Raw genomic sequence first — 18,085 nt, 5'->3', positions numbered from 1 at the left:
ATGCGGATTTAAACACAGGGATCTCAGGGGGGTGCGGGGAAGGGGTCGCGCGGGGGGGTCTAACCGGCGATAAGGTCCCGCGGGTGGACCAAACCGGGTGTTGGAGGGGGAGGGGGGGCTTAAAACGGGGGCACGCGTGTAAACCTAACCGGTAGTTCTGCGTAATCAATGTTTATATAAACAGTGATAACGATTCGAGGACCATGTTCTTGACCGATGTTTAAATAAATTTGACACCTTTGAAATGTGCCGCGTGCGGGGAAGGGAGGGAATATTTCGGGTCTCACAGGGGGTCTAACCAGAGACGACGTCACGCGACCGGGGCGGGGCGAGGGGGAATTAAATCGGGGACATGTGTATGAACCTAACCGGTAGTTCTGCGTAATCAATGTTTAAATAAACAGTGATAACGATTCAAGGATCATGTTCTTGACCGACACCTTTGAAATGTACCGCGTGGAGGCAACTGACCATTTAATGTAAACATGGACCATGTACTTGTCACTCTGTTTACATAAACATAATAAATCACACCGCGAGGAGGTGTGTATGACTGTACATTTGAAATCGGAAATGTCTGTCATCACGAGGGGGATAAGCGATGGCGAATATTTTGTGGGGAGTGCGCGGCTATTTCCGCGGGACCCGCCGCCGCCGCCGCCGCCGCCGCCGCCGCCGCCGCCACCGCCGCCGCCGTCACCGCCGCACCCACCCGTTGGCGCTCAATTTTCTCGTACACGGTCAAGCGTGTGCTTGCGCGTTTAGTCTCCCCCACCTCGCCACGCTTGTTTCTTTCGAGCGCCTCCTTAATGTCTACTATCTCGCATATTATTTACTAAGAAAATAGAAAACAATAAGGATAGATTTTCAAATACATTTTAAAGAGTTTTTTAAAATCCTTTTTATTGTTCATGTAATGCTTCGTTCACAATAGTATCAATAGCGTAAGCTATTAATTCACACTCAATTTGTGAATTTGTATCGTAAGATCTGTGCAACATACGTATCGCTTCGCGTTTATTCATGATACAGTTCAAGCGCAATAAATTTACTAAATATTTATATTTTTCAGTGGCAGTAATCGTGTTTTGATGTAGCGTACAATACATGTGCTCGACACAATGTTCCAGGTTGAATATAAATAACATAGTTGCAGGTTTTAGGTAAATGCAAGCATCGCGCAACGATAATTTAACAATACTTTCATCGCGCAGTTTTACGAGTTGCACGCAAAGTTCGTGAATCGTTAACGATGATGCTTCTGTTGACTGGGCGAGTCGCTCAATATCCACACGTCTCTCGATCAAAGCTTTCCATGTTTTATAAGGTAGAACGATCCGATTGCCGCGCGTATCGCCAATCGACATTTCCACAAAGCAGGAAACAGGTCCCACAATCATAGCAATATAAATCCATTTGTAGAATTTTAAGGTTAGCGGGAACTTTCTACCCAAAATACGCGGCGCATACCGCGATTCCAAAGACGTGCTGAAAAAAACGGAGAGATGAGTAAAACGTACAATAAATGTATAAAAAGTAATTTAAATATATAGATATTTACGATCTCTCGCACGTTTCAGTCTGGATTGGAACGTAATAGCTTGCCATTGTTTATACCGAGAGAGAGATGCGTTGTCTCAGAACCGTTCAAACGAGCGACTGATTCAAAACTGATTATAAATTGCGACGTTTGTAGGAGGATTAAAGCTTCTGCAATTGTAAAGGAGTGGGGGATACTTTTCCCATCTATCAAACAATTTCATCATCATCGTTATCGCTCGAAGGTGTCACGACACGTTTTCGCGGTCTGGCAACGTTGTACATGAAACGTGAAACATGACGTACATGAAACGTGAAACATGATGTACATGAAACGTGACGTACATGAAACGTGAAACGTGACATACATGAAACATGAAACATGACGTACACAAAACATGACGTACATGAAACGTGAAACATGATGTACATGAAACGTGAAACATGACGTACATGAAACGTGAAACATGACATACATAAAACATGACGTACATGAAACGTGGAACATGACGTACATAAAACATGACGTACATGAAACGTGAAACATGACGTACATGAAACGTGAAACATGATGTACATGAAACGTGACGTACATGAAACGTGAAACATGACGTACATGAAACATGACGTACATACATGAAACGTGACGTACATGAAACGTGAAACATGACGTACATAAAACATGACGTACATGAAACGTGACGTACATGAAACGTGAAACGTGAAACATGACGTACATGAAACGTGAAACATGACGTACATGAAACGTGAAACATGACGTACATGAAACAGGACGTACATGAAATGTGAAACATGACGTACATGAAACGTGAAACATGACGTACATGAAACGTGAAACATGAAAAAAAAAGTTAATCTAAACATGAAAAACGTTAAACTAAACGTGAAAAACATGAAATAACGTTGGAGAAACATTAAACAAACATGAAAAACGTTAACCTAAACGTGAAAAAAACATAAAATAACGTTAAACTAAACATAAAAAACGTTAAACTAAACGTGAGAAACATGAAAAAACGTTGGAGAAACGTAGATGTAATGGAGGGGACAAAAAAAACGTATCTCGTATATTACGTCTGTTTATTTATGCAATTGTGTCCACCAATTGTAAAGTTTGAATACATTTTGTAAAGCACAATGTTTATTCGTACGGTGTTGCCCACGTTGAAAAGTATTAGCATCATCTAGATTACTCAGATTATCCACGTCTTCGTAATCCACATCCAGGCTCTCGATGTATGCGTATTCTCGCCGACTGTCCAGAATCAATTCTCCCAGCCATTCTCGATTCTCATGTCCTTTGACGTATACAATCTCCTTGTTGTCAAAATTTTCAGTACCCAATACTGCAGTTGTAATCACTTGTCTCGCTTTCCGGTACGGAACCACCCCGTCGGTGCCCCATCTTAACCAATGATGCATGGCAGTGAGCCAGGAGGGGCAAGATCTTTCGGATTTCATTAGCCAATCCCATGGCTGGGGGCTGTCAAAGATATAAAGCGCGAGAACGTTTCCCCCTCTAAGAGCAGCAAATTCTTTTACGACGAAACCACTCAATCATCCAAGGGGGAAACCTTGCAGATCCACGAACGTCGGCACGGACATGTCGCGGTCGAAACGAAGACTGTGTCTACGTCGATGTAACGTGTAATATATATGCGTGGAATTAAGTGATTTTGCGCACAATGTTTGTCAACGGGTTGTACTGAATCACGCGATCGTGTATTATCAAGCAATAGGCACTAGTACTTTCTGGTACGTTATCCTTTGTCTCAAATTCCAATCGTACGTCAACGGTTGCGCTCTTGATTGATTCAACTTGCCGACTACAATCTATTATTATGAAAGGACCGTGACGTATAAAATTTGTCACTGTGAGATTCGGCTCGAGATACTCGTATCCGAGATAAGTTTTGCAGAAACGTGCATACATGTCGTACAGAATAGCCCATCTATTTTTACTAATATCTAAATTCATATCTTCATAAGAATAATTATCAAAGTTCAAGTACAGTTTCACGTTGATTAAATTGCAATGGTCGAATCGGCTCGTGTCCTCGGACATGACGTTTTTTCGAACGGTTTGCAGAGCAAAGATGACATATCGCGGCTTCTCGTGTTGAGTAGCGGTATTGATAGCCCACGAGTGCTTGGTCGTACGTTGCAAAAGCGGATACTCGTAAAGATCCCACGAGCGAAAAGCCATGCTGAGGTATCGTCCGATCTCAAACGTGCGCAGAATCGAAAGTTTATTTATTTCATTCAGTATTACGTGCGGCATTCGCCACTGAATCTTAAACAATTCTATCACAGGCTCTACTTCTGAATTGCCCTTTAGGCAATTGTTATCGTTGCGCGCTCGTATCAAGATCAATTCGTGATGAGCGTTGATCACTACTCGACGGTAATCCTCGCAGAATCCCAACAGCACGTAAAGCGGAATGCAAAAGTTGAAGTAGCCATCAGCGGTAGTCAACTGTTCTTCCCAGCCGGCATTTCGCAAAATCACGCTTTTGTCGGATGACAGCGTTACATAGTTTTTGAGTGAGCTAGTTATGCACACGTTTCTGTTACGACCAATCTCGACACCGTCGAGTTCATATCTTATCTCGTCAAACATAAACGCAACACAATTATTTCCCAAAACCATGTCACCGCCGACCTCCTCAGGTTTCTTCTTTTTTGTCAGCCTCCCTTAGACATATAGAAAGCTCTCGTACGGCAATGTATACAAATCCTGTTGCTGTATGGGTATTCTTATCTCGTCGCTGTGCCCGTACGTTGTGTTTGCATACGGCGAATAAGCGTGGGTCTCAATCTTGACAATTCGATCGTCAAAGATTGGCTTGTCTCCGATATTTAGAATATCAGTCATTTTTTCTTTTTTTTATCAAGATTGTAGTACCGCGAATCCCAGTGATTGTAAAAATTTAACGTTTGATACACTGAGCTCCTATCGCTTCTCAGTTGATCGAGTCGGATTATCAATCGATGATGATGATGATAATGATGATGATGATGATGATGATGATGTCACCGGTCTTGTAAAGAATGCGTTATCTCTCTTTGCTCGCTAAGCTCCACTCAACACAAGCATCTCATGTGTCACAGTCGCGTTATCGTTTTCGAACGTGCAACCTGACGGTAATTTCCTCCCCTCGAAAATCCAGCAATCGTCCGTTTTGATCGACAATGCGTATGGTAAGATCCGTAACGCTTCATATGATCACTGGCAAGTAAATGACTGTTGCAGGCCTTTCACTAAGCTTATATCCTGAAGGCACGCTCGGAGAAAATTCAGGGATCGTATGCACACGCGCACCGTTATTGTATGAACCTGCGGTGACTACATTCGACGCGGATAGAATTAACGTTCATAATATTAATTGACGTGTCCATTCGTGCTATCTACGTGGTTGCAGTATACGCTTTGAGAATCCCAGCAGCGATCCAATGCTGTTGGCTTTGTTAAAGTTTATTTTGTAAGCGCATTTAATTTCACATTTCATCGTGTTATGATTAGTTCGAATCACTATCGCTTCCTCGCTGTCATCATTGATCACGCCGATATCGCCGCGGACAACTAGCATGTCACCGGCATTTGGCGCATTGCGTCGTGGACGTTTCTGCGAAATTGCGCGTTTCAAAAATTCGTAAATGGCCGGCAACTCGTATGATCCCTCGAGTATCGTAATCTCCACATCGTCTTTGCCGAAATAAAATTTATTGTTTGAGGCAATTACGTTCGGTATCGTGTTATAAGTTTCAAAAAGCGTTAAACCGAGTTCGTTTACGACATCGATCAAATCTATCGCCGGAGAGTAATTTGCAGCGAGAACGCTGCTCTTTCCGCTCAGCGTTAGCGTAAACGATATGATGGAAAAAGCGTTCTACGAATACTGAGACTCTTCGACACCTCATCAATGTTTTTAAAAGTCAACAGTTTGTAAAAATCTCAGGCACATTTGTCCGCAGAAATTTTGATTGTACGCCTGATAGGACGTTTGATTGTACTCTATCGTAACATTGCTTCCGAAATATCGCACCAACTCTCGAGGCGGCCGAAGATTGCCGAATCTGTCAAAATACACGACGCGGTTGCTCCTCTTTGTGTAAGCCACCCAGTGCGTACCAGGGCCGGTGGTATCGTCCAAATTAACAATACCGCTCTCGTTTCGACGTATGCCAATTGTCGGTATAGCATTACGCATGTACACACCTCTAAAATACGGTATGCGCATACGTCTCGCCGGCTGGTTCAATTGCACGTCGGTGGTCACGCCCGCAGGCATTTTTATCGTCTTTTCGACGTTTTTTTTTTTCTCTTAGTTGATACGCCCTGTCCGCGTTTATACGGCCCGAGATAAATTCCTCGTCCGTATTTATAAGGTGCCAAGTATAGACCGCGACCTTGTTCCATCGCGCGATTGTGACGTTGCAGTTCTTCAAGTTGACGTCGCGCATTTTTGCGGGCGCTTACCGCTTTCGCTGCATTTGCAGCTCCACCGATTAAAGATCCTAGAACGCCCAATATTGGCAGAATCGCTAACATGCCGCCTTGTTTTGCCGGCGGAAGTACTCGTTTTTTTTTTCGTCGTCGTCGTTTTCCTCTTTCTCGTCTTTGCCTTCATACCCATGCCGATCTTGGTCTTGGCCTTCATCGCTGCCCAGATGGCTGCAGCGGCGGCTCTCTCGCCCAAAGTCAAGTCTCTCGCGGTAATGCGTTTCCGTGCTGACGCTGCGAGTATATCGTCAGCAGCGTGTCTATCGACGAGTTCGTTACTCTTAGAAAACGCAATATCGTGTTCGCGGCACGCTGCGTCTAATGGATTTACGCCCGTGTCGCCTCTGGCTAATCATTTCTTCAGCCGAGTGCCCGGACCGCAAAACTGGTAACCGGATATATGTAACTCGAAAGGAAGCGCGTTTATCGCTCGATTCAACAAACTTCCGGTTTTGTTCGCTGACAGTCGCTGCAATCTTTTATCCTCGGTGCAGGGCCGTCGATGTGCGTACGCTGCCAAGGTTGATTATAATGCTCGTCGTAACGATAAGTATGAACTACCGGGTCCACCTGTATATCTTTCGGAAGCCGTTCCCGAACGTGGTCGATGTAATTACCGTACAAGCGTAACAGTACGACTTTATATATATATTGCAACTGCTCAGCGCTTAGGTCCAGAATATCGCTGGGATGTGACAGCGCGAGAAACATTTTTGATACTGAGCTACTCAAGATTTCGCACATCTATAAATAGGCCCTCGACGTGTCACGCGAGTTTAGTGTGAAACATGAAATTCGTGCGGCAGTCGCTGACGATACGCGTCACAAACTGCGACGAGAAATTGCAAATGATGGGGGACAACGCGCAGTTGCGGAAACACGGTGAAATGCTGCCGAGAACCATCCGCGCAATAATTGCGGTGGCATCTTCGTGCGGCAAAACTAATGTTCTCATAAGCTTGTTGGAAAGTCCGCACGGTGTACGTTTCGAGAATATTTATATTTATTCCAAGTTGCTGCAGCAGCCTAAGTATCAATATCTTGAAAATCTGTTGACATCGATCGATGAAATCGGCTACTTTACGTTCTCCAATAATAGCAACGTTATTCCACCGAGCGAGGCGCTTCCGAATTCAATCTTTGTCTTCGACGACGTTGCGTGCGATAAGAAGGATGCGGTGAGAGAATACTTTTCAATGGGCCGCCACTCGAATGTCGACTGCTTTTATCTTTGTCAAACGTACGCGAGGATACCTAAACATCGGATACCTGATAACGCCAATCTCCTAATTCTGTTTAAACAGGATGGTACCAACCTCAAACACGTTTACAACGATCACGTAAACACCGACATGTCGTACGACGAATTATGTGCTTTGTGCCGTGCTTGTTGGCAACAAAAGTATGGATTTCTAGTGATAAACAAGGACAGCGCGCTTAGTAACGGACGATACAGGAAAAGATTTAACGAGTTCGCGGTACCGCAAAACGATTAGTCATTATCGATACGTCAACGTTGAACGTTAACATGGCGGAAAATAACAAAGATATACGCAAGCGTGAGCAACTCGCGAGGGAGATTGAAAAAACGAGCGATGCGATCTGCAAGAAACATCGCGCTTTAAAAACCGGTAGGATCGAGGAGGAAATTGCAATGGAGAAACGTTTCAAGCCCATCGTCGCACCTCTGAAACAGATTGTCGAGGAATCTCAGCCGATTAAAAGAAAAGAAGAAATCAAGGAAGAAAGAATAATTAAGAAAAGACCGAGCGACGACGATGACGACGATGGTGCACCTTACGAATTGTCGAAAGAAACATCGAGCAAAAAGCAACGTTTTGAACAAGCGTACGACGCAATGGATTCACCAGCGATAACGTCAACACCGAGTACAATGATTGGTCCTGCAACATTAACTAACAAGGCTCTCGAGAACGTTTTTGAAACCACAGACGATTCGTTTGGAACGTCTGTTCAACATCAGATGCAAACGTTGGAAGGTCGAAAAACGTTGTCTGAGCATTTAGGTTCGCTCGGTCAAAAGTACATCGGAGATTTCTTCAGCGGTGGTGGAAAAGAGAAAATTAAAGACACCGTGTATGGTGTTCGTCTCGACAAGGATGGAATGATGCTTCGTAATAAAAAGTTTGACGTGGACATCAATGATAACATAATTATCGATGTCGTGCGATACGATGGCACACCCGGTCTTTACGAGTTGATTTTTAAGAGAATCCCCGATGATTTTCTCTATAAGGAGGACGATTTGCAAAAGTACAAGAGCATATTGTTGACTACAAACGTACATAGACGTAATTACACCGCGGAGAGTCGACTACGAGGCAACAAAGAATACAAGTATAGATACGTGATCGCACCATTGATGTCAATCGAATCTACACCAAAGAGAACGAATAAATCCGGAAAGGGATTACCTCGCGCTATGATACTAAACGACAACGCGATTGATTACGTGCACTGGGACGATCCCAACGAATTAGTAGATCGTTTACGATTGCTAGACGCTTCACATCGAGCGGGCAACGACGCTCACGGCAACGAGATATTGTCCATCGTGGAAGAACTTCGTGAAGCTGGCATAATTATAAATTAAATCGTATACCCACGAAAAGAGTCAGACGAGAGGTTGATTTTGTTTGAGAAGGACGTGCGATAGACGACAAAAATGAACAGCAATGAACGTGGAAAAGACGGTTAAGAACGTTTAACGAATGACTTTGAACGATTCTTAAATAAAAATCGGACGTTTCAAGAACGGTTGTCAGACAATTATCGATCGGCTCAGGATCGCTATGAAAAGACACAGGAACGAGTGAAGGATGGTTATCGGAGAACCGTAGATCGAGTCAAGAATGTGTATGAAAAATTATCTAATCGACAGAAACCGGAAGACAAAGAAAAGTTATTAAAGGAAGACAGAAAATACTGATAAATGGAGAAAAAACGTTTTTTTTTAAACAAAGCAGAGGAACTTTGCAATGCCGACATTATAAAGTACATCGTGTAACCGCTAAACGAGTCAGTCGTAATGCAATTCGTTTACGCGCCGAAATATGAGTTCATCGAAGAAAACAATAAGCTCCGAGAGGCGACGAATTACACGCGTCAACTAGACGCAATTTTCCTAGAAGACGTGTTATAATCAAAGGATTCAACGATCTTTGGCAAGCTGATATCGTCGAGATGCGTTCCTATTCAAAGTACAATAGAGGTCATAATTACGTACATACCGTCATCGATGCGTTAAGTAAATACGCCTAGGCAGTACCGCTCAAGAGCAAGGCCGGGCACGAGACGGCTGACGCAATCGCCAAGATAATTCGAGAAAGCGGAAGATGCCCGAAAAATTTGCAAACGGATACGGGAAAGGAATTTTATAACGCCGATGTGCAAAAGTCTTGAAAAAGCATGACATTAATCATTATTCTACATATTCGGTTTTAAAAACATCGATAATAGAGAGATGGAATCGCACACTTAAGAACGATATGTGGCGTATGTTTACACTGAACGGGTCGCACAAGTGGGTCAACGAGCTGCCGTGTCTGGTGTCGGATTACAACAACCGCAGGCATCGTACTATCGGCATGCGACCAGTCGACGTTAATTCGGAAGTTGCTGAAAAACTCCTGGGCACTGTATACTCTCACATAAAAATCATGGGACCCGCGAAATTCAAAGTAAACGATTCGGTGCGCGTGAGCAAGCACAAAACGACATTCTCTAAGGGGTACACCCCCAATTGGACCACCGAGGTGTTTAAGATCGTTAAAGTACAGCGCACTAATCCCGTAACTTATCTCCTAGAAGATTATCGCGGTAAACAAATAGCGGGTGCCTTCTATGAGTACGAGTTGCATCGCACGACTCATCCAAATGTATACCTGGTAGAGAAGATAATAAAGAAGAAAGGAAACAAGGTTTACGTCAAGTGGCTGGGATTTGATTATTCGCACAACTCATGGATAAATAAAAAAGATGTTATTTGATTTATTTCAATTAAATATGTATATATTTTATATCATATAAGCGTTTACTAAATATATAAAATGAATACAAACAATTTTTTTGGTATTTATTCTTCTTCTATCCTTATTAATACAAAATGTCATATAAAAATTTATATTAAAAAACGTATATCTAAAATTTGAAAAAATATCAAAATATCTTATTCATAAAACGTCAAATATACAGGGTGTCAGGTAACGATCGCCCGTGGTTTCGTGGATTGGTAGATCAAGTAAAACTGAGCAGAAAAGTCCTGTACCATTTTTTAATATTTGCCATAGTTAACGAAAAAAAAATTAATAAAGTCTGCGAATAAGCGCGTATCACCGCGCGCAAGGACCGCCCGCCGATCGCCGAGACGTAGGCAGCCGCGGCTGTAGGCGCGGCGCTGTGCGGTGTGGAAGGAAAAACAGTAGCTGTTTTCCCTCCTCACCGCACAGCGCCTAGCCTACAGCCACGACTGCCTACGTCTCGGCCGTCTCGGCGACCGGCGGGCGGTCCTTGCGCGCGGTGATACGCGCTTATTCGCAGACTTTATTAATTTTTATTTCGTTAACTATGGCAAATATTAAAAAATGGTAAAGGACTTTTCTGCTCAGTTTTAATTGATTTATCAATCCACGAAACCACGGGCGATCGTTACCTGATACCCTGTATATTAAGCGTGTAACATATATGAAACAATACATAAGATGTATAAAATGAAGCATACAGAATATAAAACAAAGTGTAAAGTATGAATAACGTACTAATATAAAATATTACTAGCATATTAAACGTGTAAGAAATAAAAAAAAAATGTAATACAATAAAAGATTAAAATGCAAAATATTTGTAAAAATGTGATAACATCTTATGATTATAACTGTATCTGCCAATGTCCCCATGGTAATGTATTTGTTAATGATGATGGAACAAGGTATCTTTTATCATCATATGGCGAGAGCGCCACTTTGGATTCTGAAACCGTAAACACTTGATGCGGCTTCGAACGTATACACGATTGGCTACGAGTTAATTCTATTTCATCGTTCAAACATCGCATATAATCTTCAAAAGTAATAGTTCGCGCTACTACATTGTTTTTCACACCTTTCGCTTTTTTGGTATCCTTTCTACCATCTACTTTGATCGCGTACATCTTTGCTCTAAGCCCAACAAATTCGGTCATGATCGCACCGTTGTTTTCATCATTCATTAGACCGAGGATTTTTTTATTCGCGAGAGGCATACCGTACGGGTTGTCTGCGGGATAATCGCTTGTATCATATCTCGCTATATCACGTTTCATCGTTGAATAAATATCATCGCACTCGAGGAAAGAAACAAGACTATCAGTATCTGAATATAACAATTTGCACTTGTCTTTATATAGCGGAAACATATATTCGTGATGAAATTCGTACAAGCAGATTTTTGATATGTCAAGTATGCACATACCCACATAAATCGGCTTGTTAAACTTCACCTCGAGTTTACGCAGTTCGACGGCAACTAAATTTTCCGCAAAGACGCTGCGGCCGTGAAAATTTGGTTTAGCCATCATTGTCTCTGCACCGTAACGTCCTTCCCATTTTGTCAATAATTTTACGTCTACGTGATTACGTACGTTTTCCATAGTTTTTCCAAACACGGCGTTGTTCATCGATTTGTACAAATTCTTTTCGAAATCATTTTTTGCATTCATTCTAAATTTTGTATTCAATTCTATATAATCGCGAAGCCATGGAGATTGAGCAAACTGTAATACGCGATGAATTTTTGTTACGCGAAGCCCATTGCGCGTGCATTGTTGCAAATAACGGTAATGTATCACATACCGCTTTTTATCGTACAACGTTGCGAGAAGTTTTTTCTGCCGTGATCCTGGCGGTTTATCGTGTGTAGGGCAGAAAGGTAAGTCAGTGTGTCGATCGTACAGACATTGTGGATATGTGAGATCGACTTCTAGCACATACCCAGTGGGCGAATCCGAAGCGATCGCGTTCACGTCAAAATTGTCAACGTTTTCGATCCATTGAAACTCACCGTATGGTAATGGTTGACACATCGCAAAACCATACATATTGTTTATGTCAAAATACATTAGATAAGACGATGGTTTCGATGGATCGTAAGAACGCATGTACTTATTATTGGCTTTAGCATATCTACCGGAGCATTGACTCAAACCACCGCGTATACCGCGTTCTATAAATAAGATCATGTCTATATCGGTGAGCAACTCAAATCTTACGCGTGTTAGTTTCAACATTGCATCCCAAGTAGCCTGGCAATGTGTAATAATGCGCGGGATCAAGACCATAACTATTAATGCTACTTTCGCGGAAGTTTTGAAAAATATCAGCCAATAATAAGACATTGGTCTTGAGATATAGATCGCTGTATTCACCCAGGGTTTTGATTGAGAACCGCTGCCAAACTTTCTGAGCATGAGCATAATCTGTCTGTGATACCGTCTGCTTGGTAAGAGAACTATAAAATGATTCACGCGGTGGCAGTTGCGTTTCATACAGTTTGTCAACATTATCCACGTATTCGTACGGAAAGACACCTTTGCGTGTCAACAATTCAAAGTCTTCGTTTGATAACGAGAAAAATTCCGAATGAGAAATTTTTAATTTATCAAGACTTGAAAACGATGCCAATTTGTAAAGACTTGAATTTAAAAACTTGTACGAATCGATGAACCGTAGCCGTATATAATTTCGTGCATTTTTGAAAATTATGTCTTTATCACAAGTATTTTCGACATATTTGGTAAAAGATATATATTTTTCTTTATTTATCGGTAGTAAATCGATTTTGCCTTCGAACGTGGTGGCAATTTCTTTTATGATGAAATGTGCATCGTAACCAGATAAATTATGAAATACGATCGGAATAACGTATGAATTTTTGTAATTTAAATTACAATCTGAATGAGCTGGACCACGGTAAGGCGCTGTCAAATGGCAATGATCGCGCACACGTATACTATTCGGTGCGAACGGTTTTTCACAGATATAACAATCCCTCGCGTTACTGTATGCCTCTTGCTGCTCTTTAGTTAATGATTCCATAGGAACATTGGCGGATATTCTGGCTTTCACGCTATGCGCCAGGTTTTCGAGTTCTTTCGCGAACCACACGACGCAATCGTTATCTCGACGAAAATGATACTCTGACAACGCGTCGTCGTATGAGCACTTAACATAATATGCTATACTAAATACCTCGTGATGCTGATACGAGAAATTTGAAGTGTTCTCTGTTCCTGACTCAATCTTCCTCAGTATGCACTCCAAATCAGAATAAACAACAAAGGCTACACGCTCCTTGTTGTTGTAATTATCGAATTCAAGCCACTTGTTATCCTCGCTCGGTAGTAGAACGGCGCAGTCGTTTAATTGACAATCCACTTTGTGTGACTGCAATTTTTCTTCTGAGCTGAAGTAATGCAGACAACTATAAAAAATAGAAGACGATTTTTTAAAATTAAAACAATTTTTATAAGTGAGAAATATTTTTTTAACAGATTTTATTATTACACTTACCAATCACAGATGAATTTCTTGTGTTCGTTTTTGCTCAGCTGTGAACTGATTAGTCGTGACAGGTTCTTAATCCACGCAAAGTGGCCGCTCTGTACCCTGTCGAAAGACATGCAGACCGGGAGTCGTCATATCCGCATTATTCGACTGTGATGACAGACATTTCCGATTTCAAAAGTACAGTCACATACACACCTCCTCGCGGTGTGATTTATTATGTTTATGTAAACAGAGTGACAAGTACATGGTCCATGTTTACATTAAATGGTCAGTCGCCTCCACGCGGTACATTTCAAAGGTGTCGGTCAAGAACATGATCCTCGAATCTTTATCACTGTTTATTTAAACATTGATTACGCAGAACTACCGGTTAGGTTCATACACGTGTCCCCGATTTAATTCCCCCCTCGCCCCGCACAGGTCGCGTGACATCGTCTCCGGTTAGACCCCCCGTGACACCCGAAATATTCCCTCCCTTCCCCGCACGCGGCACATTTCATAGGTGTCAAATTTATTTAAACATCGGTCAAGAACATGGTCCTCGAATCGTTATCACTGTTTATATAAACATTGATTACGCAGAAGTACCGGTTAGGTTTACACGCGTGCCCCCTTTTTAAGCCCCCCTCCCCCTCCTCCACCCGGTTTGCTCCACCCGCGGGACCTTATCACCGGTTAGACCCCCCCCGCGAGATCCGAAATATTCCCCCCTTCCCCGCATCCCCCTGAGATCCCAGGGTTTGAATCCGCATATACATTCTACTAAGAACTTCTCTTTCTTTTACTCTACAATTACGAAATTTACAGTAATAATATTAATATAATAATATTGAAAATTAATTACTATTTTTATTAACAAATTACAAAAACTTTTAAAGTGTAATAAAAATAAAAGACGTATTTCATCGCCAACAATCGCATAAACTGAGAAATAAACGACTATTAGGTGTATGCATTAATTTTAAAGGATTTTAAGGTAAACTTACGGCTTAATAGCCTTCAAACGTCTGGAAATCGTTGATTGATCAACATTTAATGATTCTGCAAGTTCTTCTTGCGTTTTACTCGGGTCAAGCTTCGATCCTTGATCGAGGAAAGCTTCCAATTCCTCATCCTCACACTTTTTCGGCTGGCCTGGACGTTCCTTGTCTTCCATGTTAAAATCACCTTTTTATAGTGTCGAAACCAGTACTCGCATGTTGAAATCGATGGAGCATAATCACCATAAGCTTCCAACAGCATTCGTTGATTTTCAGCAACACTTTTCTTTGAATGGAAGCAAAAAAGCAAAACTTCCCGCAAATGCCATTTTGTTGGCACAAATTTCGATATATTTAATGCTCAAAAAAACAATGTTATTTACAATTCGGCACAGTGGCGCATACAGAAAACTAAAGCCATTTGATGGTGCTTTAACATGAAGTTAGCAACTTGGCCTGATGCGATATAGTACTAGTTACGTCATCTCTTGTAAATCCTTTACAATTAATGCATACACCTAATAAATACTTCCGTTGACTTTAAAATAAAATAAGTAATATATCTACACACATATACACGCACACATCTTTACGCCAATACATGTATAGGCAATGGACAAGCTCCTTTAAATAATAATTTTACATACTTTCTACCTATATCCCTCGAAAGGCAATATCTTTATACGTTCAGATTTTAAATCTCATTAAAATCTGTCCGCGCGTTTAAGAAATACAGATTTTTCTTTCTTTAGAATATTTATATATTACACATGCTGCATGCAGTAAAGAAAAATCGATATTATTATGGGAACATTACACGTGAAAAAGATCCAACTACGAGTATAAGTCAAAAACCATTAGTTCTAGAAACACAAAAATTTACACTCAAGTTCTTTTTAATATCATAATGCTAAATACTAAATTTCAAATTTTCAATTTTATTAGTTTTGGAAATATCGATTTTTAAAGATCGATAATTTTAACATGTAACTTCCATAAGAGAATACCTCTAATTTTTAAAATAATAAATCGCCGGTAGCAAGGTATAATAATGTAACAACCATACTTTTAATACAATAATACATATATTTAAGTAGAATGTATAGGCCGGTTTAAACCCTGGGATCTCAGGGGGGTGCGGGGAAGGGGGGGAATATTTCGGGTCGCGCGGGGGGATCTAACCGGCGATAAGGTCCCACGGGTGGACCAAACCGGGTGGAGGAGGGGAGGGGGCTTAAAACGGGGTCACACGTGTAAACCTAACCGGTAGTTCTGCGTAATCAATGTTTATATAAACAGTGATAACGATTCGAGGACCATGTTCTTGGCCGATGTTTAAATAAATTTGACACCTTTGAAATGTGTCGCGTGGAGGCAACTGGCCATTTAATGTAAACATGGACCATGTACTTGTCACTCTGTTTACATAAACATAATAAATCACACCGCGAGGAGGTGGGTATGACAGTACTTTGAAACCGGAAATGGTTCTGCGTAATCAATGTTTACATAAACAGAGATAACGATTCGAGGACCATGTTCTTGACCGACACCTTTGAAATGTGTCGCGTGGAGGCAACTACTGACCATTTAATGTAAACATGGACCATGTACCTGTCACTCTGTTTACATAAACATAATAAATCACACCGCGAGGAGGTGTGTATGACTGTACTTTGAAATCGGAAATGTCTGTAATCACGAGGGGGATAAGCGATACGATGGCGAATATTTTGTGGGGTGTGCGCGGCTATTTCCGCGGGGGCCGCCGCCGCCACCGCCGCCCCCCAATGCTCGCTATCCTCTAATAATTTTTTGGTCAAGGTGGATGCAAGAGAGAGAGAGAGAAAAGCGCTGAACAGCTCTTTCAGCTGTGCTAATAACGCGTTGAAATATTATTTAGATTTGTTTACGTGAGCTCTCTTTCATGCGCGGTTGTCGCCCAGTGACATGACTAATCGTGCAAAGTATCTTTCTTAGTAAAGAGAAGCGCTGATAATCCGGCTTCTAATGACACGTGTAAATAATATTTAGATTTGTTTACGTGAGCTCTTTTTCGTGTGCGGTTGCCACCCAGTGGCATGTCTAATCTTGCAAGATATCTTTCTTAGTAAAGAGAAGCGCCGATAGTCCGACTTCTAATGACACGTGTAAATAATATTTAGATTTGTTTACGTGAGCTCTTTTTCGTGTGCGGTTGCCACCCAGTGGCATGTCTAATCGTGCAAGGTATCTTTCTTAGTAAAGATAACCGCCGATAATCCGGCTGCTGCACGTTGAAACAATATTTAGATGATGCAAGAGGGAAGCTTAATATTTCGATCGATTAAACAAAATTCATGTTTCGGTTATAAGTCTGGCGAATGTATTATACGGTCTATGTGAACACCGAATCAGTCGTAATAGTTACTCTCTAAAAAATGGTTGATCATATTGAAGTTCACATTAAACGCAGTCAAAAATGGAGTTTGACGACGCAGTGTTTGATATAGACATAAGTCTATTTATAGATTTTGATCTAGAAAAAATCGTGTACGTTCTCGATAATGTGTTTATGCCGGAAGAAGAAGAAGAAGAAACCGATGTTCCACGACGACGAGTATCGTCGATAAAATTCCTTCGCGATCGAGAATTAGGAATACGCGGGACTTGTGAACGTGCCGTGAGACAAGGTGTCATTATTAACTCAGAACGTGTTTGTAGATTGTCAGACTACAGGAAAAGAAAATTGTATTTGCTCATACTGGACCATCTGTGCGCGTTTGATAATTGTGAAGAAAAGCAATTAAACAAATACCAGTGGGCAAAAAAAATTTACCAGAATATCTCTATGTACGACATCATTCTGCAGATTACGATTCCCGCTGGTCATGGACAATGCATCAAATTTCTTGCAATAAACGTGTATACACCACCACCACAGAACTGCGACGATAAGCGCGAACCTGCAGTGATTAATTTATTTAATCGGTGGGTTGAAAAGAGAAATAGAGAGCAGGATGATCCTTGGTGGAGATACGCTATACCTCCTGATTTTTGTGAATTAAAATATATAATGGGACACTGTAACGTTCTAAGCGCCCAGCGAATTTGCAAATCATGTAAACAAAATACGTGCAAGTGCTCCGAGAAAGCGTGTGATACGTACTAAAAAACTGAAAAAATGGAAAATAGTGAGCGAGTGGAACGCGAACTGCTCAAGCAATGCTCGCAGATTGCAAATTTAGCTGAATGTTTCGAGTGGTTGCAACGATGCGACGAGTACCTCGCGCAGCTCGAAGAACATTGTAGTGCCAAACGTCCTCGACTCGCCGTGGGAAAAAGACAATCACTTGTGTCAAGAATCGCGCGACTCAAAGGTGAAAAAGCGCAGTTAGAAAGACGTTTCATGCACGTTGGTGGCAATTATGCAAGCACTGGCGCTGAGGATAAGCAATCGCTCGTATGGCGCGAGATCGAGACCGCGTTCAAGAATCGCA

General features: G+C 41.6%; 1 long non-coding RNA gene across 1 annotated transcript; it reads right to left on the bottom strand.

Annotated features, from left to right (window-relative positions):
• Positions 1–883: 883 nt before the first annotated feature.
• On the bottom strand, positions 884–13,507 carry LOC120358620. Its single transcript, XR_005575506.1, has 2 exons — positions 13,309–13,507; positions 884–1,488 (listed from the first exon to the last, which is right to left on the bottom strand). It is a non-coding gene; the product is annotated as an uncharacterized LOC120358620 (long non-coding RNA).
• Positions 13,508–18,085: the final 4,578 nt, after the last annotated feature.

The sequence above is a fragment of the Solenopsis invicta genome, chromosome 1 (genome assembly GCF_016802725.1).
Source record: "Solenopsis invicta isolate M01_SB chromosome 1, UNIL_Sinv_3.0, whole genome shotgun sequence".
Taxonomy (NCBI): domain Eukaryota; kingdom Metazoa; phylum Arthropoda; class Insecta; order Hymenoptera; family Formicidae; genus Solenopsis; species Solenopsis invicta.
Note: the sequence above shows the minus strand (reverse complement) of the source record. Positions and strands in the feature narration are given on the sequence as shown.